Source organism: Moschus berezovskii, chromosome 18 (genome assembly GCF_049115385.1).
Source record: "Moschus berezovskii isolate FMDL1 chromosome 18, NW_MosBer_1.0, whole genome shotgun sequence".
NCBI classification, from domain to species: Eukaryota; Metazoa; Chordata; class Mammalia; order Artiodactyla; family Moschidae; genus Moschus; species Moschus berezovskii.
The window spans coordinates 42,234,331-42,258,616 of record NC_142477.1 but is presented as its reverse complement, the minus strand read 5'-3'; the positions used below and the strand labels follow the sequence as shown (position 1 = coordinate 42,258,616).

The 24,286-nt window shown below is 38.9% G+C and overlaps 1 pseudogene; it reads right to left on the bottom strand.

Moving 5' to 3' along the window:
- Positions 1–5,612: 5,612 nt before the first annotated feature.
- On the bottom strand, positions 5,613–12,640 carry LOC129553096 (putative inactive 1-aminocyclopropane-1-carboxylate synthase-like protein 2 pseudogene; annotated as a pseudogene).
- Between the last annotated feature and the right edge of the window lie 11,646 nt (positions 12,641–24,286).

The window sequence follows — 24,286 nt, the reverse complement described above, 5'->3', positions numbered from 1 at the left end:
ACCTGGCTAAATATTTGCTATTGAAAAATTGATGCTACTACAAATACTAAAGCATTCTTAAATGTATAACATTGCTTGCAAATTATTTCACAAAAGCATTATTTCATAACAATAATTCCTCCATTATTTCAGTGGACGATAATGAGTTTATTCTGAAACTAGAAATATGATCCTTAGAGAGGTGTGGGAACCAGGTATGCACAAATGTGCAAATAAATATTGCAAGGTAATTAAAATAATGATAAAGATCTACATTTTTTGATAGCCATAAAATAATGCTAAGTCAAATACAAAAAAAAGATTAAAGAATATTACATTAAAATGCTATTTTTATGTGGATAATATTTTGGTTATATATATTCTATAATGTTTGATCTTTAAAATTAGTATGCATGCTTTTAACAAAACAACAAAGTAAACATAATTTGAAAGGAAAGAAAAAGGACTAAAAGCAAGAGAAAGAGAAAAAAGATAAACTGGGCAAAAAGTTGCTTGTATTACTTTGAGACATCAAAATTTTAGCAGGTCTTGAAAGATGAGTTTATAAAAGCCTTGAGAAAAAAATCGATTCCAATTTCCTAAATGTGTTTGTAACAAATTGTACAATTTCCTTGTCAGCAATAGTACTGATAAAATCTTCTGAGATTATTGAAACTCTTAAAAGAAATATTGTTTTAGTTCAGTTCATTTCAGTTCAGTCGCTCAGTCGTGTCCAACTCTTTGCGACTCCATGGACTGCAGCACACCAGGCCTCACCAACTCCCGGAGCCTACTCAAACCCATGTCAGTGATGCCATCCAACCACCTCATCCTCTGTTGTCTGCTTCTCCTCCTGCCTTCAATCTTTCCCAGCAGCAGGGTCTTTTCGGAGTCAATTATTCGCATCAGGTGGCCAAAGTATTGGAGTTTCAGCTTCAACATCAGTCCTTCCAATGAACATTCAGGAGTGATTTCCTTTAGGATGGACTGGTTGGATCTCCTTGCAGTCCAAGGTACTCTTAAGAGTCTTCTCCAGCACCACAGTTCAAAAACATCAATTCTTCAGCCCTCAGCTTTCTTTATAGTCCAACTCTCACATCCATACATGACTACTGCCAAAACCATAGCCTTGACTAGACGGACCTTTGTTGGCAAAGTAATGTCTCTGCTTTTTAATATACTATCTAGGTTGGTTATAACTTTTCTTCCAAGGAGTAAACGTCTTTTTATTTCATGGCTACAGTCACCATCTGCAATGAGTTTGGAGCCCAAGAAAATAAAATCTGTCATTGTTTCCACTGTTTCTCCATCTATTTGCCATGAAGTGATGGGAACAGATGCCATGATCTTTGTTGAGCTTTAAGCCAACCTTTTCACTCTCCTCTTTCACTTTCATCAAGAGGCTCTTTAGTTCTTCTTCACTTTCTGCCATAAGGGTGGTGTCATCTGCATATCTGAGGTTATTGATGTTTCTCCCAGCAATCTTGATTCCAGGTTGTGTCCAGCACAGCATTTCTCATGATGTACCCTGCATATAAGTTAAATAAGCAGGGTGACAATATACAACCTTGACATACTTCTTTCCCAATTTGAAACCAGTCTGTTGTTCCATGTCAAGTTCTAACTGTTGCTTCCTGACCTGCATACAGGTTTCTCAAAGGGCAGGTCAGGTGGTCTGGTATTCCCATTGCTTTCAGAATTTTCTATAGTTTATTGTGATCCACACAGTCAAAGGCTTTGGCATAGTCATACCTACAATTTTAAAGTTTCATTATTTACAATTGGAGATTCATAAGTGATGGATTCATTTACACTGTTAAGGGTTCCAAATGAAAAGCGATTAAAAAGTATTTTTTATTTAAGGGGTACTTCCCTGGTGGCTCAGCAGTAAAGAACCCACCTGCCAATGCAGGAGACATGGGTTTGATCCCTAGATTGGGAAGATCCCCTGGAGAAGGAAATGGCAACCCACTCCAGGATCCTTGCCTGGAGTGTTCCACGTGGGGTCTCAAAGAGTTGTGAGAATTTACCACACTTGGAAAAAACCTAGACCATTCTTCTATGACATTTTCTCATTCATATAAGTATTTACTCAATATCAGATAACTATATAGAAATAAATTATAATGTATGTTTCTATCACTTCCCTATTTTATTCTTCAGATGAGAGGATGCAACTTAGAGAGCTTTTTTCTTCCAAAATTGTAAACATGTGGTTCTTTCCTCAAATAAACCTTTGTATCATATTTTAATATCTATAAGGCTCCACACTAGATATAAATGGGATAAAAGGTGCTATTTTCAAGTCTCTAGGAACCCGGAATGCACCACAGAAATGACAAAACACACACAGAGAAACGTAAAGTCTAATGTGGAGATACAACTTCATACATAGAAGTGACAAGCAGGATTTCAGAACTAGACCTTGAAGATCCTGCCAATGTCAATAGTCAGAGGTTGCATAAGGAAAAGCATTCTAGTAGCAGATCCATGAGAAGTAATTTGGGGTCTGATGAAGACTGTTGGGCTGATGTGAAGTATTCATGTAAGGGGACTATTAAAGTTGGACAAGGTTGAAAAAAAATTAGTGGCGAGCCTTGGTTACTCAGTCAAGGGGTCTGTATTTTGTTCACTGAAATTTGAGGAAGCATCAGGTTGGAATAGGGGACTCTAATGACCTGGCTGTTCTGTATCCTTTCTGACTGTATCTCTTACCATTCGTCACCAGATTTCCTCTGTTCCAGTCACACTAGGAAAGTGAAGTCACTCGATCATGTTCGACTCTTTGCCACCCCGTGGACTGTAGCCCACCAGGCTCCTGTCTACAGGATTCTCCAGGCAAGAATACTGGAGTGGGTTGCCATTTCTGGCTCTTCAAATACATCAAAGTTCTCCTGCCTTAGGGCCTTTGCACTTGCTCTTTAGTGCATCATTACTGCTGTGCTTTCCCCTGGGATCTTTTCTTAGCAGGATCCCTTACTTCAATGTTGTACCTATTTACCATGCTCCTCAAACAAGGATGGATCAAAAATAGCACTTTCCATACCACCATTCTCTACTTTTATGATTTCCTTTGGTTTTCTTCATAGCATTCACATTCCCTTCTCAGACAGGACACATACATTTTGTTGTTGTTTTACTTATCCGTCTCCAATACTAGAAGGTGAAAAAGAAATTTCATGCAGCGTGAGCAGCACAACTGTCATGCTTACTTCAGAGCCTGGAACGCAGGTGAAAAGCAAGAAATGTTCAGCATGCATTATTTAAAGAATTAATAACATTTTAACTAAGTAAATAATCAAAGGAGAACTTTAGGATCATTGGTATGAATATGGGAATCTGTGATAATAATCTAGACAAGAGGTAATAACTGACCAAGAATAAACACCATGGGGACAAGGAGAAAAGAAATGGATGTAAAAGCTTGATTTTCCTCCCTGGACTCATCATCCTTATCTGTAAAGCAAGGATTGTTGAACTAAAATTATGAATACAATTTTTCAGTATACTAAAAATAATGCCTTCCTCAGGGCCAAATTTTAGGCAGGCTCACTGGCTATTACAAAAGAATCAGGTTCCCTAAATGTGGGTTCCCTCTCCTGCAACCCACCCCATTGCACATGGAGGCGGCACTTTGTCCTCCTCACTTTGCCCTTTAGGAAACAAGGATTGGGGCAAAACTTAATACTCTGATTACTGCTATTACTGTAGTTAATAAGTTGTCATTTGTTTGTGATCCAGGCTTCTCATGCCTTCTGTCAACATCCATGGAATCTATTAGTTTGCAAGTAGGGTGAAACCTCAACTCCCCCAGGTGGCACAGTGGTAAATAATCTGCCTGTCAATGCAGGAGATCCAAGAGATACGGGTTCAATTCCAGGGTTGGGTAGACCCCCTGGAGAAGTAAACGGCAACCCACTCCAATATTCTTGCGGGGAAAATTACATGAATAGAGGAACCTGGTGGGCTACAGTCCATGGGGTCATAAAGAGTTGGAGACAACTGAACATGGGCACAAAACAAAACACCATGGTAAAACCTCAGAGTCTTCAATATTCTTGATGGGTACAATATTCATTTTATAGACATCAGTTATTTCAGTATACAAGCGATTAGAAGATGAATTAATTAACAAGACATTTAAAATAACATGAAAAGCATAATAGAGTGATAAATTTAACAAAATATGTATAAGATTTTTATGCCAAAAACTAGAGAAGCCTTGTTGAGAGAAATTAAAGACCTAAAGAATGGAGGGAGATTCCATACTTGTACATGCGACAGTGTTCTTTCTCCCATACTCTATTATTTGAATCTGTGGAACAGGAGACAGAAACAGCCTATCTCTTCCATGGAAGGTATCATCCCTCCCATCTTAGGGACAGTGCCCTGATAAGACTGTCTATTAGCTGCTATTTCAGAGGCCCTAAGAAGAGCATGTCTGGTCACAGTAGCTCCCTCATCTTTCCAATGAATTCCCTTTCTCTTTTTATTAGCTATAGTCAGTTTCTAAAGAACACTATCTGGTATTAAAAAAAAAAAAAACTTGAAGAATCAGGATTTGTTGGTACACTTCTTTTTTTTAGTTTTTATTTTTTTTAATAAAAGAACATTGTTACTGAAGAACAAGAACCCCCAAACCTAGACCCAAGAAGGAGCATGACCACAAACCCAAATGACTGACCAAAGCCACCAGTTGTTTCTAAAAGCCCTATTATCATCTATAAAATGGTGGTGGTCCCTGCCCAACTCATTTCATAGCAGCAGTGTTCACACTAAATCTCAGATATGCAAAAGTTTTGCAGAGAAACTCAAGTGGTGTGATTAAAACAGCTGAAAACATCAGAGATGGAAATTAAGACCCCAGGCTTATCACAAGAGGTTCATTTTAAAAGCCTTTTGAAAAAGAAGAAGTAGGAACTTCTGGAATTCTGCCTCCACCCTGCCATTCAATCATCACTCATGGGCAAGGACAGTGTGATCTTGTCAGGATCCTTTGGGACAGTACCTCTAATGCCTGAAATATGTTCCATCAGTTAGGGGTCATTTTTTCCTTTCCTTTCTGGCCTGCCCCTGACAGTATTCATCACATGTAACCTCCCTTAGAATTTTTAAAAGGACAAAAATTCATCTAACTTCCAAAGGTGATTATGAAAAATATCAACAAGAAAAAGAACAGGCCTGGAATTCAAAAGAATATGGAATTTAGAAGACATCAAAGACAAAAATAAACCCAACTAAACAGGGCCCCAAGGAGTTCCCTTTATTTCTGTAGGCTTTCCCATTCCAACCCCATAAAATGTTTTGCATATGCAATGGCTAGTAAATAATGAAAGAATGCAAAGCTTCCAAAAATGACAGATGCTCAGCTGAAGGATATTGATGACTGAATCACGTGAGCCCCTTCCTGGAGGAGCCCACTCTTTGCTCAGCCGCAGCACCGGTTCAGCTCAGTACCCCAGTGTTCCAGACCAGAGGCTGATAACAAGCCTCCCTGAGCATGTGATTGGCTGGAGTGACTGACTGGGAGGAAGAGAGCTTACTCACCCCTCTGCACATCCTCCAGCTGCTTCACTATTAAATCCTGCTTCTGCTCCATAGAAGCACCCGATAGAACTGATGCATGGTGTGTTTCAGCAGATGAGTTTATCCACCATGATTAGGTAGAAAATTCTAGGCACTTTATACTTGTAGGTTTCACCACGGTACATCAGCTTGCTGTTCAGGAAGCAGCAATGGGGGAGCAGCTCTTCCTCACGTGCATACAGGTCCAGGATGTGTTCCAAGTTGACTCAGACATAGAGGCCAGAGCCACAATTAAGAAAGGGGATCTTCAAAACCTTCACTTGTAGATAATGCACCTGTGAGAGTTAGTGAGCAGATAAACTTTTTCCATCTGTTTTCTGTGCTGGAGCTGCCAACATGGCTTGTCCTGGGTGATGCCAGAAATGCTGCAGAGCTCGTGGCAGAGCCCACCTCTTTATTGTGGGTATACAGAGCACCTAAGCCAAAGCAAAAGATGCTGAAATCCTTATTGGTGCTGACTGATCACATGGGTGTTGTTGAGGTCAGACAAACTTTCCATGCCCAGAACATTTTTGTGTTCATCCAACACAGACAGCATGTAAATCTCATTTATGATGACATGTAGGTTGTATCTCTTGGCAAATTCCAGGGATTCCTTCAGTGAGTCTGGGGAGTAGAAGTCATCTAGAGGATTCTGAGGGTTAATTATGCTTATTCTTCATAAGCATAGCCTCAAGCAGGGCTTTCTCCAACTTGTACACAATGAGCTGGAAAGCACGGGAGTTCACAGCAGAGGATAAGCATCAGTTCAACTTTCACACACAGCTGGAAACTGAAGAGAAAACCACCATAGAAGGGAGTGCGGAGTCAGAAAGGCCTTAAGTGGATCACACAAAACTGTGGCCAGCATGGAAAAGACAGAGCAATAACCATTTAGAAAAACCAAGATTTCTGGATCAAGGTGGGCACTGCCTTGCAGTAGTAGGTTAAGAATGGGGTCACTTCTTCCTCAGAGATGATTGCCCTCTCTAATTGGGATATTGCAGCAGGATCTCCTCAATGCAGTTCATGTCACTCTGACTTAAGATTTCAGTCATCAGATCAATACACAGCTTATTCTCATCAGTACTAGGATTAATGAAGCCCAAAGTATTCTTATCTTCTCAGTATTTGTCTCCATGAAAGCTCTTGTCATCCTAGAGGCTGGAGTGGTACAAGGCATAGATGTCAGTCCTATGTTGGACAGGTCAAGGCTGACAAATGCAGCTTCAAAATCTCTCAGATGATGAACTAGGAGGTTGGGCTACCTGGATGATGGGCTCACTGACATCACTCTTAGAGTCCTGGGAAGGGAAAGACAGTTTGTTGGAGCTCCAGGCCACCCATGGCCCCAGACTGTAGGAGGTAGACCAGTTGACAGATTAAGTGGTCCAAGAGAGCTTCTTGTTTCTAACTGGCCTAATTGATCCTTTGCTCTTCCAGTGTCAGGTTCTGTTGCAAGTGCTTGGGTATCAGCTGTATGTTTTGCTCTTCAATGATCTACTGTAAATATACCATCATCTCCATCAGCTATGAATGCTCTGTTTCTGAGACCTTGGCACCTCATTGGGCCACATGGCATGTGTAAAGTATCTGAACAGTAATACATGCTCTGGGTATTTGCATTGGCCTCTGCAGGCTGGCTAGAACTTTTGCCTCTGTTTCCATTCATCTTTCTCTGGTCTAAGATCCTCATGCCTGATGAAATTATCCTGGACCATCAGGGCTTAGAGATCTCTCCAACACTCTCATCTCACTAGGCTTGCTTATCCATCTTTTTAATTATAATAATCCTAGTTAGTTTGAAGTTGTAAATATTTCATTGTAGTTTTTTGATTAGCATTTCCCTAGTGACTAATGATGTTGAATATTTTCTGATGTGTACATTGGCCATTTGTATATTTTCTTAGGATAAAAGTCTATTCAATATTCTTTGCCTACTTTTTAATTGAGCTATTTGTCTTTATAGTATTGGGCCGTCAGTGTTCTTTACATATTCTGGATACAAATCTCTTATCAGACATATAATTTGCGAATATCTTCTCCCATTCTGTAGGTTGTTTTATTTTCTTGATCATATCACTTGCAGGACAAACTTTTTAATTTTGGCGAAGTCCAATTTAGCTGTTATTTTCTTTTATATCTTTGCTTTTGGTGTGATATCAAAGAAACCACTGTCTAAAATTAATGTCATGAAGGTTTCAGTTCAGTTCAGTTCAGTCGCTCAGTCGTGTCCGACTCTCCGCGACCCCATGAATCAAAGCACGCCAGGCCTCCCTGTCCATCACCAACTCCCGGAGTACACTCAAACTCATGTTCACAGAGTCGGTGATGCCATCCAGCCATCTCATTCTCCGTCGTCCCCTTCTCCTCCCGCCCCCAACCTTTCCCAGCATCAGAGTCTTTTCCAGTGAGTCAACTCGTCTCATGAGGTGGCCAAAGTATTGGAGTTTCAGCTTTAGCATCAGTCCCTCCAATGAACATCCAGGATTGATCTCCTTTAGAATGGACTGGTTGGATCTCCTTGCAGTCCAAGGGACTCTCAAGAGTCTTCTCCAACACCACAGTTCAAAAGCATCGATTCTTCGGCGATCAGCTTTCTTCACAGTCCAACTCTCACATCCATACATGACCACGGGAAAAACCATTGCCTTCATGAAGGTTTACTCCTATGTTATCTTCTAAAAGTTTTCCAGATGTAGTTCCTATGTTTAAGTCTATGAATATTTTGAGTTCATTTTTGTATATGGTGTGAAGTAGATGTCCCAATTTCACTCTTTCATATGTGACTATTTCATTGTCCCAGTGTCATTTGTTAAAAAGATTCTTCTTTGTTCCAGTGAATTATCTTAGTACATTTGTTAAAAATAAATGTGTCATTAATGTAAGAGTTTACTTCTGGACTCTTAAATCTGTTACATTGATCTATATATCTACCCTTATGCCAGTACCACACTATCTTGATTACTGTAGCTTTGTAATAAGTTTTCAAACCAGGAAGTATGAGTACTTTAACTTTGCTCTTTTTCAAGATTATTTTTTGCCATTTTCAGTTCATATCCATTACTTTAAGCTACTGAGAACACATTCTTCCAATTTGCTTGGTTTTAGACTGAAATGCTTCTTTTAAATCCTTCCTCAAATGCCAGACCATTCAGCCCCTTTGTTTGCAAACATGTTGCCACCTCTCCAAATTTTCACTTATGGTAGTCAACAATGAGCACAAAGAGAAGCTGGAAATCAAGGACAGGATGGAAAATACGGACTTTTAAAAGTAGATAACAGATTTGGGTCACCAGAAAGTCTTTGAATAGGATGTTGTGGGAACAAAGTGACTGTCATGGTGAAAAAATTAGATCATAAATCTTAGAATAAATTCCCAAAACAGGTCTCATGCTTTCCTCTTCCTTATGTGGACTGGGAAGACTGTATTGAAGTTAGTTCATTTACTCAGATTCCTCCAAAATGAAATAAAGTTGTGTTGTTTCTCATGTTCTTATTGCAGACCCTGCCTTTTGTTTTTTTGTAGTTAGTGTTCTTGATATTTTTTATATCTGTTAGAAATTAAGCACTGCATTCCTTAATTATGTTCAAGGGGAAAAAAGTTATCATTTAGAGATGCACATATAATAAGAGGGTTAAAACAAACATGTCTATATATGAGCGTTTCTGAGAACACATGTCCATGTTTCAACACTTTACATAGTCACATGAGACCCTGTTGTTTGGCTAGAGAAAGTTATTGCTCTCACTTTACAGAAGCATAACTGAAGTGCAAAGGGGAAAATTGATTTGCTTAGATGATTGAGCATGGCAGGAACAGAGCCAGTATGAAAGTGCAATGTATCAGCCTCCTGGGGATGCTGTTAAGGGTTAAAATGTGTCCTCCAAAAGAATGTGTTGAAGTCATAAACCCTGATACCAGTCAACATGACCTTATCTAGAAAGAGGGTCTTCAGTTTAGTTCAGTTCAGTTGCTCAGTCATGTCCGACTCTTTGCGACCCCATGAATCACAGCACGCCAGGCCTTCCTGTCCATCACCAACTCCCGGAGTTCACTGAAAATCATGTCCATCGAGTCAATGATGCCATCCAGCCATCTCATTCTCTGTCGTCCCCTTCTCCTCCCACCCCCAATCCCTCCCAGCATCAGAGTCTTTTCCAGTGAGTCAACTCGTCGCATGAGGCGGCCAAAGTATTGCAGTTTCAGCTTTAGCATCAGTCCTTCCAATGAACACCCAGGATTGATCTCCTTTAATGGGCTGGTTGGATCTCCTTGCAATCCAAGGGACTCTCAAGAGTCTTCTCCAGCACCACAGTTCAAAAGCATCAATTCTTCAGCGATCAGCTTTCTTCACAGTCCAACTGTCACATCCATACATGACCACTGGAAAAACCATAGCCTTGACTAGACGGACCTTTGTTGGCAAAGTAACGTCTCTGCCGTTTAATATACTATCAAGGTTGGTCATAACTTTCCTTCCAAGGAGTAAGTGTCCTTTAATTTCACGGCTGCAATCAGCATCCGCAGTGATTTTGGAGCCCAAAAAGTAAAGTCTGACACTGTTTCCACTGTTTTCCCATCTATTTCCCATGAAGTGATGGGACCAGATGCCATGATCTTCGTTTTCTGAATGTTGAGCTTCAAGCCAACTTTTTTACTCTCCTCTTTCACTTTCATCAAGAGCCTTTTGAGTTCCTCTTCACTTTCTGCCATAAGGGTGGTGTCATCTGCATATCTGAGGTTATTGATATTTCTCCCAGCAATCTTGATTCCAGCCTGTGCTTCTTCCAGCCCAGCGTTCCTCATGATGTACTCTGCATATCAGTTAAATAAGCAGGGTGACAATATACAGCCTTGACGTATTCCCCTTCCTCTTTGGAACCAGTCTGTTGTTCCACGTCCAGTTCTTAGTGGATGTTAAGTTGAAACCATTAGAATGAGCCCTAATCAAACATGACTGGTATTCTTACGAGATGAGGGATGCCATGTGACAACAGAGGCAAAGACTGAAGCAATGAAGCTGCAAGTCAGAGAACTGCAAGGATTGATGGCATTCAGAAACTAGGGAGAGTCACGGGAAGATTGTTTATCCCCTGTAGGTTTCAGAAGGAGTCTGTCCCTGCCACCATCTGGATTTTGAACTTCTAACCTGTAGAAATTTGAGACAAAAAATTTCTGTTGTTTGATACCACCTAGTTTTAAATACTTTGTTATGGCATACCTAGAAAATTGATACAGACAGTATGCATTCCTTGACACAGCACTTTATTTTTTAAATATTTTTTATGTGAACCATTTTTTAAAGTCTTCATTGATTTTTTTTTTTTACAATATTGCTTATGTTTTATGTTTTGGCCACAAGGTATGTGGGATCCTAACTCCCCAACCAGGGATCAAACCCACACCCCTTTCATTGAAAGGGGAAGTCTTAACCACTGGACCACCAGGGAAGTCCTGACATAGCACTTTATAACAGAAAATCAGCCTTCTCAGAGCACCAGAGGGTGCTTCGCAATTTAAGAACCATTCCCTACTATTTAAACACAATTCCCCTGCCCTAGGACAAATTCAGTCTTGGACAATGACCCTGGTATAAAATATTCTTCCCCTGATTGAATATTATCAATGAAGAAAAGCTTCCTATTTCATGATTCAGAAGATTCGCCCCCCTGACCCCTTCTGCACAGCTCTGGTTTAAAGATTCTTCCTCATAAACTAATTTTCCTTTCTCTCATATCTATCCATTAATACTAGCTCTGACTTCTGAAGGCACTCAGGATGACCCTAATTCCTCTTTCATATGCTAGGACTTTAAACATTTAAAATCAAATACATGTCTCCCACATCTTTTCTTCTAAGAATTTCAACTGTTCCTCATCGATCATGCTCCCCAAACCACTAACCATCCCTATTGGCCAGACACCAGTGAATCAATGTCCCTCTAAGTGCAGCATCAAGTACTGAACAGCAGATGTCCAGTGGCAACTCCTTACAATAGATGAAGCAGAGCCAATTCTTCTGCTGTATAGACAATTATTCTGATACAGGAAATATCACTATTACAGTCCAAACTGCCTTTCAATGAGGTAAATCTAGACAAACGAAAGGACACTTTATTCCTGTTACCATCTTCATAGATTAGGGTTGGAGGTTGGTGCAGGAGACAAATTTTGGAGTCCATCAATTTTTCCACGTGAAGATAGGGTTTCCTAAAAAGTGTAGGGGCATGAGATGGCAATACAGCTATGCAAGTGTCTACTCTATGAAATAAAAGCCCAAAGTGTGACAACCAGTTAGAAAGATGGGCCAAATAAAACAACATTAAGTTGAATATGGATAAATAAGAAATCCATCACTTGGGATTTTAAAATTTAAACTTGCTATAGACTGAAGTTTGTCCCCTGCCAAAAAATATTAGATGTTGAAGCCCTAGCCACCATCCCCTCCAATATAATCATATTTGGTGATAAGGCTTTTGGGGGTAATTAAGATTAAATGAGGTCACGAGGATTAGATCTTAATAGGATAGAACTGATGACTTTGTAAAAAGAAGAAAATCGCCCCTGTCTCTACTTTTACCTCTCTGTTTCTTTTCCCATTTGTATGTACAAAGGAAAGATCATATGATGATAGAGCAAGAAGGCGGCCGTCTATAAAGCAGGAAGAGAATTTTCATCAGGACCAAGTTAGCCAACACCTTAATCTTAGACATTTCAGCCTCTAGAACTGTGAGAATTAAATTTCTGTTATTTAAAGCCACCTAGACTATGGTAACTTGCTATGTATGGCAGCCTGATCTAAGACAGTATTAATACAGGATGGAGAAGATGAAGAGCAAATGCATCAAAGACTCAATGAGTTGCAAAGGTGTTAAAGCTGTTCCAAAAGACAAGGTAGCCAAAGATTGTCCTAATGCAGGTGTAACCCAAATGTGAGTTCGGTACTTGTCTTTGTTAGATTTAAATCAAGTGCATTGAACTGTTGACTTCTAAGCTGCTGATGTCTAAATGCTTCCCTGGACTTCTGCACATTCCTAAAGCTGGTGAGCTCGTGTTCCCACAACCTTCTCAGCCCCCGAGCTCCTGCTTCCATACCTCAGTCTCAACTTTTCCTTGAGAAAGTCAACCATTTCCAGCCTTTTAGTGCCACATCTCAAAGTTCATAAGCAGGGCCAGCTTCATGAGAGTGTAACCACTGCAGTCATCTGTGGTTCTGCAATCAGATGGGCCTGAGTTTAGTCCCCTGTTGTAACTGTCTTGAAATTTTTAATCATAAAATATCTTTTGCAAAATACAAAACTAGCAAATGCATTCAAAAAATATTTCCCTTCTTTCTAAAGCATAGCATTTCATGATTTTTAATCATTCATGGGTTCTGCAAAAATCAGAAAAGAATCAATTTGAACAGGTGGAGAAAGGAGCATTACCACTTACTAATATGGTTTTTGCAGTAGTCATGTATGGATGTGAGAGTTGGACTGTGAAGAAGGCTGATCACTGAAGAATTGATGCTTTTGAACTGTGGTGTTGGAGAAGACTCTTGAGAGTCCCTTGGATTGCAAGGAGGTCCAACCAGTCCATTAAAGGAGATCAATCCTGGGTGTTCATTGGAAGGACTGATGCTAAAGCTGAAACTCCAATACTTTGGCCACCTCATGCGACGAGTTGACTCACTGGAAAAGACTCTGATGCTGGGAAGGATTGGGGGCGGGAGGAGAAGGGGACGACAGAGAATGAGATGGCTGGATGGCATCACTGACTCGATGGACATGAGTTTGAGTGTACTCCGGGAGTTGGTGATGGACAGGGAGGCCTGGCGTGCTGTGATTCATGGGGTTGCCAAGAGTCAGACATGACTGAGCGACTGAACTGAACTGAACTGAATATGACCTGGGCAAAGATTTTGAACATCTATAAACACCAACATTCTCTTTACTTATGAAAGTTGAAAGAATAGAATAAAATATTTTATGTAAAGCACAAAACTAGCAAATGCATTCAAATAACATTATTTACCTTCTTCCTAAAGCATAGTATTTCATTGACTGTTACCATCAACTCCTGAGATCCACTATGTTATAAATCAATAAATATAAAATATGTTTCTAGAATTGTATTTTTCTGTGATAATTCTAGACATTGGCCTGTGGAGCTATGTATTAGAAATTCTCTTTTTTACATGTTAACCAAATACTTCATTTAAAAAAAACTCATTTAACAAGTAGCATGTGGGTTTACTTTAGTCATGGCTCAAATATTTCATGGCAAGATGTTGCCTACCCAAGAAAAACACAAGGAAGAAAGCCTTGGGGAACAGTAAAAATAAAAACAAAAATAGAAAAACCCTGTTCAGCTTCCACTGAAAGCAGGAAATGGGTTGTATATAGGAAATAACCAAAATGTTAGCATGGAAGACAATTAATGTACTTATATAAAATTACAATCCACAAAATTAATGCAATTAAAATCAAAATATAGTTATTAAATGTTACAAGCAGTAAAAATATTTAAAATATTTATGTGTAGGTTTACCATTTTGTCATAGCTAATCAAATAACTACAAAGAATGTTAAATGCAAAAAGGTTAGTAAAAAGCAACAGGCATCATTAAAGTTTTAGAAGCAATAACTATGAGGGAAAGTTTCACATAAAATGTATGCAATCTGGTAAAAAGGAAAAGATAGCCAAGCATTTATTAATAATTGTTTACAAACATGCAAATATAGGTATATATAAAAGAATTTTTGCCCTTCCTTTACTTTCCTCAAAATGTTAATAAAGGGACTTAATCAATTTCAAAACTTTAAGTGTAATAGTTTTTAAGTACCTGGGACATGCTGTGAAATTAGGCTTCCAATTTAGAAATGAGAAACCAATTTGCTTCCTAGTGTTTATGTTTTTCTAGCTACAAGTCATGAGCTTGACTAATGATGACTACCAATACATTATATTCTCAAAACTAAAATCCTCCGGGAAAAAATGGAAAAAATTTCATATAATCTGACCACTTATGTAACAAAATAGATAAAATGACATTTTCTTGGCAGTCCCTAGTAGAATTATTTGATGGAGGGACACCCATTTGTTGAAATAATCAGTAATAATCTTGGCAGTGAAGGGGATAGGGGGATGGTGAGGGGCATTGTCATGCATGCAGTGACAAAGGGAGATAGGAATTTGTTTGTTTCTTCTGAGAAAGCATAAAGATGGGTGGATGGGGCAATGACAGCCTTGGCAGCAACAGGAGCTCAAACTGTGCAAGCCTGCCCTTAATACATCACATCATCAGTACATCTAAAATTTGATAGTGGAATTTTATTCAGCCTTAAAAAAGAGGAAAATCCTATCATTTGCAATGACATGGATAAACCTGATGTTATAGTAAGTGAAACAAGCCAGATAGAAAAAGGCAAATACCCCATGCTATCAATTATATGAGGAATCTCAATAAATAGTGTGAACTCATTGAAACAGAAGAGTGACTGCCCGGAGTTGGGAGGGGTGGAGGAAATAGGGAGAGGTTGATAAAAAGTACAAACTTTAAGCTATAAAATGAAAAAGCTCTGAGGATCTAATGTAAAATATGATGACTATAGGTAATAACTGTTTCTGTATAATTGAAATTTGCTAAGAGAGTAGAACTTAAACGTTCTCACCACAAAATAAGATAGATTATGTGTGTATTCGAAGAAGGCAATGGCAAGCCACTCCAGTACTCTTGCCTAGAAAATCCCATGGATGGAGGAGCCTGGTAGGCTGCAGTCCGTGGGATCGCTAAGGGTCGGACACGACTGAGCGACTTCACTTTCACTTTTCACTTTCACACATTGGAGAAGGATAGGGCGGCCCGCTCCTGTGTTCTTGCCTGGAGAATCCCGGGGACGGGGGAGCCTGGTGGGCTTCCGTCTACGGGGTCACACAGAGTCGGACACGACTGAAGTGACTAGGCAGCAGCAGCAGCATGTATGTATTAACTAACAATGTGATTAATCCTTTTATAATATATATGTATATCAAATCATAGCATTGTACATTTCAAATATTTTACAATTTTATTTGTCTATTATACTAAAGTAAAAAAGGGAGGAAAATGCTTTCTTGGATTGGAGTAAATGGATGTCCTAAGAAAACAGTTGAAAGAAGCTAAGATTTGTATCTAAGGTGCTATGAGGACTGACATATCCAGTGATAGACCAAGTGTAAAGCTGTGGATGGCTAGAGAGGCACAGTCAAAGATGGGAAAGGGGATTGTCTGTAGATTTAAAGATACTAACTACTAAAGTCAACTAAATGTCTGCCTGTTTAGGCTAGCAATTCTAAACAGTGTGAGAGATACAATACTCTTTCTTAGGGGGAAAAATGTTTTTTATTGCTCTAAGTTCTAAATCTAAAAAATTGTCTTTTTTACTGTTGAATAAGGAAGGTAAAAATTGACACATTTGTATTACTTATCTTTTTAATAAGTATTGTGTTTTGAAAAGTGAAAGTCGCTCAGTAGTGTCCGACTGTTTGCGACCCCATGTTTTACATAGAAGCTAATTTGAAGAAATTCCAATTTAACCATCAGCTCCCAAATATGCATACTTGGTGTCATATATTCATTTCAAGACTAAGAAATGAATACATGTTTCTTTAATTTTACAATCACTGTGGTGTCATTGCTCATTTCAAATTTCTTTTTAATTGAAATAAAATTTGTGTACAATCAGTTCAGTTCAGTCACTCAGGCATGTCCAACTCTTTGCGACCCCATGAATCACAGCACGCCAGGCCTCCCTGTCCATCACCAACTCCCGGAGTTCACTCAAACTCATGTCCATTGAGTCGGTGATGCCATCCAACCATCTCATCCTCTGTCATCCCCTTCTCCTCCTGCCCTCAATCTTTCCCAGCAGCAGGGTCTTTTCAAATGAGTCAGCTCTTCACATCAGGTGGCCAAAGTATTGGAGCTTCAGCTTCAGCATCAGTCCTTCCAATGAACACTCAGGACTGATCTCCTTTAGGATGGACTGGTTGGATCACCTTGCAGTCCAAGGGAATCTCAAGAGTCTTCTCCAACACCACAGTTCAAAAGCATCAATTCTTCGGCATTCAGCTTTCTTTATAATCTAACTCTCAGATCCATACATGACTACTGCAAAAACTGTAGCCTTGACTATATGGACATCTATTGGAAAGTAATGTCTCTGCTTTTACACGTGTACACCTGGGGCAGATTCATGTTAATGTATGGCAAAACCAATACAATAATGTAAAGTAATTAGCCTCCAATTAAAATAAATAAATTTAAAAAATAATAATAATAATATGCTATCTAGGCTGTTCGTAACTTTCCTGCCAAAGGAGTAAGAGTCTTTTAATTTCATGGCTGCAGTCACTATCTGCAGTGATTTTCAGTTCAGTTCAGTTCAGTCGCTCAGTCATACAGTGATTTTGGAGACCCCAAAAAATATTATGTACATTATTATGTTAAATTCACACATACAGCATAGTGATTAAACATACAAAGTTATTCCAGTATTACTGGCCATAATGCTAATGGTGTATATTACATCCCCATGACATTTATTTTATGACTGGACTTTTGTACTGCTTAATTCTACTCACAATTTGCCCACATCCACTCCCTCACCCCTCTGGCAACCACCTGTATTTTCTCTGTGTCTATGAATCTGTTTTCATTTTGTTTTATTTATCCATTTGTTTTCTTGTTAGATTCCAAATATAAGTGATAAAATATGGTAATTTGTCTTTCTTTGTATGACTTAGCATAATGCCCCCTACTGCCATCCATGTTGTTGTAAATTCCATTTTCATGGTTGAATAATATTCATATATATATATATATATATACACATCACATCTTCTTTATCCATTCATTTATCAGTAGACACATGTTGCTTTCATAACTTGGTTATTGTAAATAATGCTGCAATGCTTTGGTTAGATTTATTCCTAGGTATTTTATATTTTTATGCAATTGCAAAGGGAATTGTTTTCTTGATTTCTTTTTCAGATGGTTCATTATTTATGTATAAAAATGCAAGAGATTTTTATTATTAAAATCTTATTAGAAGACAGAAAGGAATAAATTAACAGAAATACAACGGTAGGAAATTTTACCACTTCACTTCCATTAGTAGACAGAAAATCTAGACAGAAAATCAAAAAGGATACATTGGCCTTAATGGAAAATTAGACCAGATCAACTTAATAGTTATATGTATAGAACATTCCATCCAAAAATAGCAGAATACATATTCTTTTCAAGTGTACATGGAATATTTTCCATGAGGGATCACAAAACAATCTCAGTAAATTTAAGAAGATTGGACAACAGCCATAGCATTCAGGCTAGCAAAAGAAATAAAAAGAATCCAAGGTCCCCAAAATGGCTGCCACTTGTGCCTCAGTGAGCCCTGGGGCTGTACCATTGCCTCTTGCCTCTGTGGGAGGCTCTCAAGCAAAGTTACTCTGACCACTTTCTTCTGTTGTAGGACTCAGAGTGTGTGAAATTTTTACATACTTCCTTGGCAGCCCACTGCAGTATTCTTGCCTGGAGAATCCCATGGACAGAGTAGCCTGGCAGGTTATTGTTCATAGGATCACAAAAGTCAGACACAATTTAGCACACACGCATGTAAGAGTGGGAGTCTCCTAAACAACAATGGGTTTCCACCTTGTATACTGATAACTAAAAATGTAAAACAAATTTACATTCAAGAGCAAAAAAAATAATAATAATATAGAAGTGAAGGCCATTTCTCCAGTTCTCAAGGTTGAAGCGGGCCATGTGAGTGACTTTGGCATGTTAGATGCTAGCAAACATGTTGCAAGTAAAGGTTTGAAAAGTACTTGTTGGGGCTTCTTGCCTCTTGCTGTTGGGAACTCTGCAATCAACTCTGTGGGGAGGAGCTGGGATAGCCCACTGGAAGATGAGGGATGCCTGGTCATCAAGCCAACTACTAGACTTGTGTTTGGAGGGAACTTGTAGATCTTCCAGTCCCAGCTGAGGGCAAAATTACCCAGCCAATTCATAGAACCATGAGAAATAATTTTCAGAGCAATGAGAAATAATTTTCAGAGCAATGAGAAATATTAAATATTTGTTGATTAATGGCAAAAAAGCAGAGTTTCTGTTTCTTATAACCCTCATGTAGGCCTCTTGTTTTCATAGCCTGATTTTTGGGGGGTTCATTTCCTGGTGCAGAACCCTTGGGTTGAGGAGCCTGATGTAGAGTTTGGACCCTTTATTTCTTAGGGAAGATCTTTGCAGTTGTGATATCCTTTCCATTTACGAGTCACTGACCATGGAATGTGGGTCCTGACTAGATGCATCTCTACTCCTTCTACCTATCTTGTGTGTCTCTTTTTTTTCTCTCTTTAGTTGGGAATCTTCTATGCTAGTATTCATGTCATTCTCATAGCTTGTTTTTCTGTAAGTAGTTGCAATTTTGGTGTGTCTGTAGAAGAAGGCAAACTCAGGGTCTTCCTATTCTGCCATCTTGTTTCACTCAAAATGACTATTTAAACTCATAAATACATAATATTAGATATCAAACTTCTCCAAATTATATATAGAAATTATGATTTTTGGTGAATATATCATTTGAAGGCCTCTAAAATTGATCTAAACAGATATGACAGTCTTGCAACTTCCTGAATGTATTATAAAATGGGAGTTTTATGGATGTATCCCTAACATTCTTATGCTTAAAACTTTTCCTAACAAAGGACATTAGTTTAAAAAAATAAGGAAATTTGAATAAAGTATGTGCTTTAGTTAAAAATAATGCTTATATATTAGTTTGTTAATTGTAACAAGTATATAAAGTAGTTTGTTAATAAGGGAAAATGGGTGTTGGTCTATGGGAACTCTTTAAACTCTCTTTGAACTATATGATGATTTATATAATTATTACTGCATGTTAAAGAAAAACTTTGAAATTAAAATTAATAAAAATTGTTCTTCCATCAAGTAGGAACAAATCTGACTGTGCTTTCTATTGAAAATGAGTACACAAAGAAAAATCATTTCCATGAAGTCACTTTAATTTTTTGGAAGTTAGAAATTGAAAACAGGCACAGTAATGTTATTTATTAGAATGACAGACCGATATGCGGTTATAAATATTTATGTATTTGTTTCAAAACATGAATAAATGTAATTTTAAAATATCAGCCCATAATTTTTTATTTCAGTATGGTTGTATTTATTCTATTTTTCATGTTTTTATGGTCATAATTATATATGAGTAAAATATATTTATAAAGAGCAATAAGAGAATTTTCATTATCATTTCTGGCCACTAATGTTATTGGCTTAATTTCATGGTTAGTGTTAAAATTAGTTCATTGTGTAGAAGGAGACAGTTAAGGTGGTCTGATGTTCCCATCTCTTTAAGAATGTTCCCCAGTTTGTTGTGATTCACACAGTCAGAGGTAATACATTAAATTAAGAAAAAAAAAAGAAATAGAGGTGTAGGTATATGTATACAAACTAGCTTATTTTACAGAGATACCAGGGTGACCAAAGTTCTTTATTTAGAAAAGGATATTTTTCTCTCTGGTTTGTTTCCAGCAAGTATTCCTCTCATATACATTCTTTCTTCATATATTACAGGACACTGGTTGTCAGAATTTCTTTTTCCCACCCTAAACACATGGGCTTATCACTGCTTTAGTGTGGGAGTTGGGAGAAGGAGGACGGAAAATACAAAACACAAACCTAAGTATATATTAGAATTTCTGAAATAGAGTATGTAGTAAAAAAATGATCCCCCAAAGGCTTATGATTCTAATCAACTCTGTCCCCAGGGATATGGCCCCATCCTCTTACAATCCCAATTAAGAATCCCTGATATAAAGAATCTTTCATTCATTGGATAAATATTTAATAGATATAAGAACTATGGACAGAGGTTTGCGATATTGTACAGGAAGCAGTGATCAAGACCACCCTCAAGTGAAAGAAATGCAAAAAGGCAAAATGGTTGTCTGAGGAGGCCTTACAAATAGCTGAGAAAAGAAGAGAAGCTAAAGGCAAAGGAGCAAAGGAAAGATATACCTACCCATCTGTATGAAGAGTTCCAAAGAATAGCAAGGAGAGATGAGAAAGTCTTCCTCAGCAATCAATATAAAGAAATAGAGGAAAACAATAGAATGGAAAAGACTAGAGATCTCTTCAAGAAAATTATAGATACCAAGGGAACATTTCATGCAAATATAGGCACAATAAAGGACAGAAATGATATGCACCCAACAGAAGTAGAAGATATTAAGAAGAGGTGGCAGGAATACACAGAAGAAATATACAAAAAAGGTCTTCATGACCCAGATAACCATGATGGTATAATCACTCATGTAGAGTCAGGCATCCTGGAATGTGAAGAAAAGTGGGCCTGAGGAAGCATCACTATGAACAAAGCTAGTGGAGGTGATAGAATTCCAGTTGAGCTATTTCAAATCCTAAAAGATGATGCTGTGAAAGTGCTGCACTCAATATGCCAGCAAATTTGGAAAACTCAGCAGTGGCCACAGGACTGGAAAAGGTCAGTTTTCATTCCAATCCCAAAGAAAGACAATGCCAAAGAATGTTCAAACTACCTCACAATTGCACTCATCTCACAGGCTAGCAAAGTCATGCTCAAAATTCTCCAAGCCAGGATTCAACAGTATGTGAACCATGAACTTCCAGATGTTCAGGCTGGATTTCGAAAAGGCAGAGAAACCAGAGATCAAATTGCCAATATCCATTGTATCATTGAAAAAGCAAGAGAGTTCCAGAAAAGTATCTGCTTCTGCTTTATTGACTATGCCAAAGCCTTTGACTGTATGGATCACAACAAACTGTAAAACTCTTCAAGATATGAAAATACCAGACCACCTGACCTGCCTCCTGAGAAATCTGAATGCAGGTCAAGAAGCAACAGTTAGAACTGGACATGGAACAACAGACTGGTTCTAAATCAGGAAAGGAGTACATCAAGGCTGTATATTGTCACCCTGCTTGTTTAACTTATATGCAGAGTACATCATGAGAAATGCTGGGCTGGATGAAGCACAAGCTGGAATTAAAATTGCTGGGAGAAATATCAATAACCTCAGATGTGCAGATAACACCACCCTTATGGTAGAAAGTGAAGAAAAACTAAGTAACTTCTTGATGAAAGTGAAAGAGGAGAGTGAAAAAGTTGGCTTAAAACTCAGCATTCAGAAAACTAAGATTACGGCATCTGGTCCCACCACTTCATGGCAAATAGATGGGGAAACGGTGGAAACAGTGGCTGACTTTGATTTTGGGGCTCCAAAATCACTGCAGATGGTGACTGAAGCCATGAAATTAAAAGACATATGCTCCTTGGAAGAAAAGCTATGACTAGCCTACACAGTATATTAAAAAGCAGTATATTAAAATGCAGGAGACCTGGGTTCAATCCCAGGCTCAGGAACATACCCTGGAAAAGGGAATGGCTATCCACTCCATCATTCTTGCATGAATGGACAGGGAAGCCTGGCATACTTTGCAAACAGAGGTCTGCCTAGTAAAAGCTATGGTTTTTGCAGTAGTCATGTATGGATCTGACAGTTGGACCATAAAGAAAACTGAGCACTGAAGAATAGATGTTTTTGAACTGTGGTGTTGGAGAAGACTCTTGAGAGTCCCTTTGACTGCAAAGAGATCCAACCAGTCCATCCTAAAGGAAATCAGTCCTAAATATTCATTGGAAGGACTGATGCTGAAGCTGAAACTCCAATACTTTGGCCACCTTATGCAAAGAGTTGACTCACTGGAAAAGACTCTGATGCTGGGAGGGATTGGGGGCAGAAGGAGAAGGGGATGACAGAAGATAAGATGGTTGGAGGGAATCACCAACTCGATGGACATGAGTTTGAACAAGCTCTGGGAGTTGGTGATAGACAGGGAAGCCTGTCATGCTGCAGTCCATGGGGTCGCAAAGAGTCAGACACAACTGTGTGACTGAACTGAACTGACCATATATTGTATCCCTGGTGGCTTAGACAATGAAGAACCTGCCTACAATGCAGGAGACCTGGGTTCAATCCCAGGCTCAGGAACATCCCCTGGAAAAGGGAATGGCTATCCATTCCAGCATTCTTGCATGAAGAATTCCTTGGACAGGGGAGACTGGTGGACTAAAGTCTACAGGGTCACAAAGAGTCAGACTCAACTGAGCAACTAACACTTACTCACTTATTGTATCCAGGCTGGGTGTATTCTTACCGTTAGCTCACCACATTATTGCTATTGTAGGCTTTCTCTGGGGTTAGGTTATCTTTTGGCAGTGCTGGGTATTTTTACTCTATCTCATCCCAAAATCTTTAACAGCATGAATGACTTCCAAGTCCCAGGACATTGCTGTCTCCTGCTGAGCATTATCTTATTTCACTCTTAAAATCCAATGTCATCTTCTCACCCCTTGGTGATTTACAATATTTGAGAAGGAAGAAGAGGAGGAGATTTATTCCCCAAAAACTTAAAAGGAGAATTTCCCACTATTCAGCATTTGAAGCTCCTCTTTTTCATAAACAGGATTTTGTCTCATTCATAACTTTTAGTCCATTGATCTCATATTCTTATTCACCAAGCTTAGATATAAAGGTAGCCCATAAATTGGACACTCATATAGTCCTCATACAGGCTGCCCTGGTGGCTCAGGCAATAAAGAATCTGCCTGCTTTGCAATGCAGGAGGCCCTGGTTCAATCCCTGGGTTGAGAAGATCCCCTGGAAAAGGAAAATGACAACCACTCCAGTATTCTTGCCTGGGGAATTCCATGGACAGAGGAGCCTGACAGACAAAGGAGTCCATGGTGTCACAGGAGTTGAACACAACTTGGAGACTAAACCACCAACATAGTCCTTAGATTTTCAAGGATAGTAATACTATTTTCTATTTTGTCCTTTAAGAATACTCATAATTTGCTGATGTTGTGTCCTCATTTTTTGTGTAAAATGTAACATTGTTTTAGCTACATATCTATCTACACAACATCTATTCAAATACACGAAGGAAATTTTAAGGTTCCTTCATAGCCTCATATACTTAATATTTTAATTCTTCCTTATGAAGTTGGTTTTCTAAAGTTTCTATTATTCTCATAACTTTCCTTGTGAGTGCATATTTGTTTAAACAATAAAGCAACTAGCTAAGAAGTTCAACTCCGAGGGAAAAAAATCATCATTAAATTCCATCAAAGCATTCAGTATCATTCTTAGACCCATCAAATGGGCCCCATGTTATTTTACTTCAGCATTTAGAGTAGAAAAGTGAGCCTGCTGCTGCTGCTGCTGCTAAGTCGCTTCAGTCGTGTCTGACTCTGTGAGACCCCATTGACGGCAGCCCATCAGGCTCCTCTGCCCATGGGATTTTCCAGGCAAGAGTACTGGAGTGGGGTGCCATCGCCTTCTCCCAAAGTGAGCCTAGGCTCTGCCAAACATGGACACAATATGTTCTCTTCCAAAGCCTATACATTTTGGCCCCACTTAGTCTGCTGCTGCTGCTAAGTCACTTCAGTCGTGTCCGACTCTGTGTGACCCCATAGACGGCAGCCCACCAGGCTCCCCCGTCCCTGGGATTCTCCGGGCAAGAACACTGGAGTGGGTTGCCATTTCCTTCTCCAATGTGTGAAAGTGAAAGTCAAGTTGCTCAGTCATGTCAGACCCTTAGCGACCCCACGGACTGCAGCCTACCAGGCTCCTCCATCCATGGGATTTT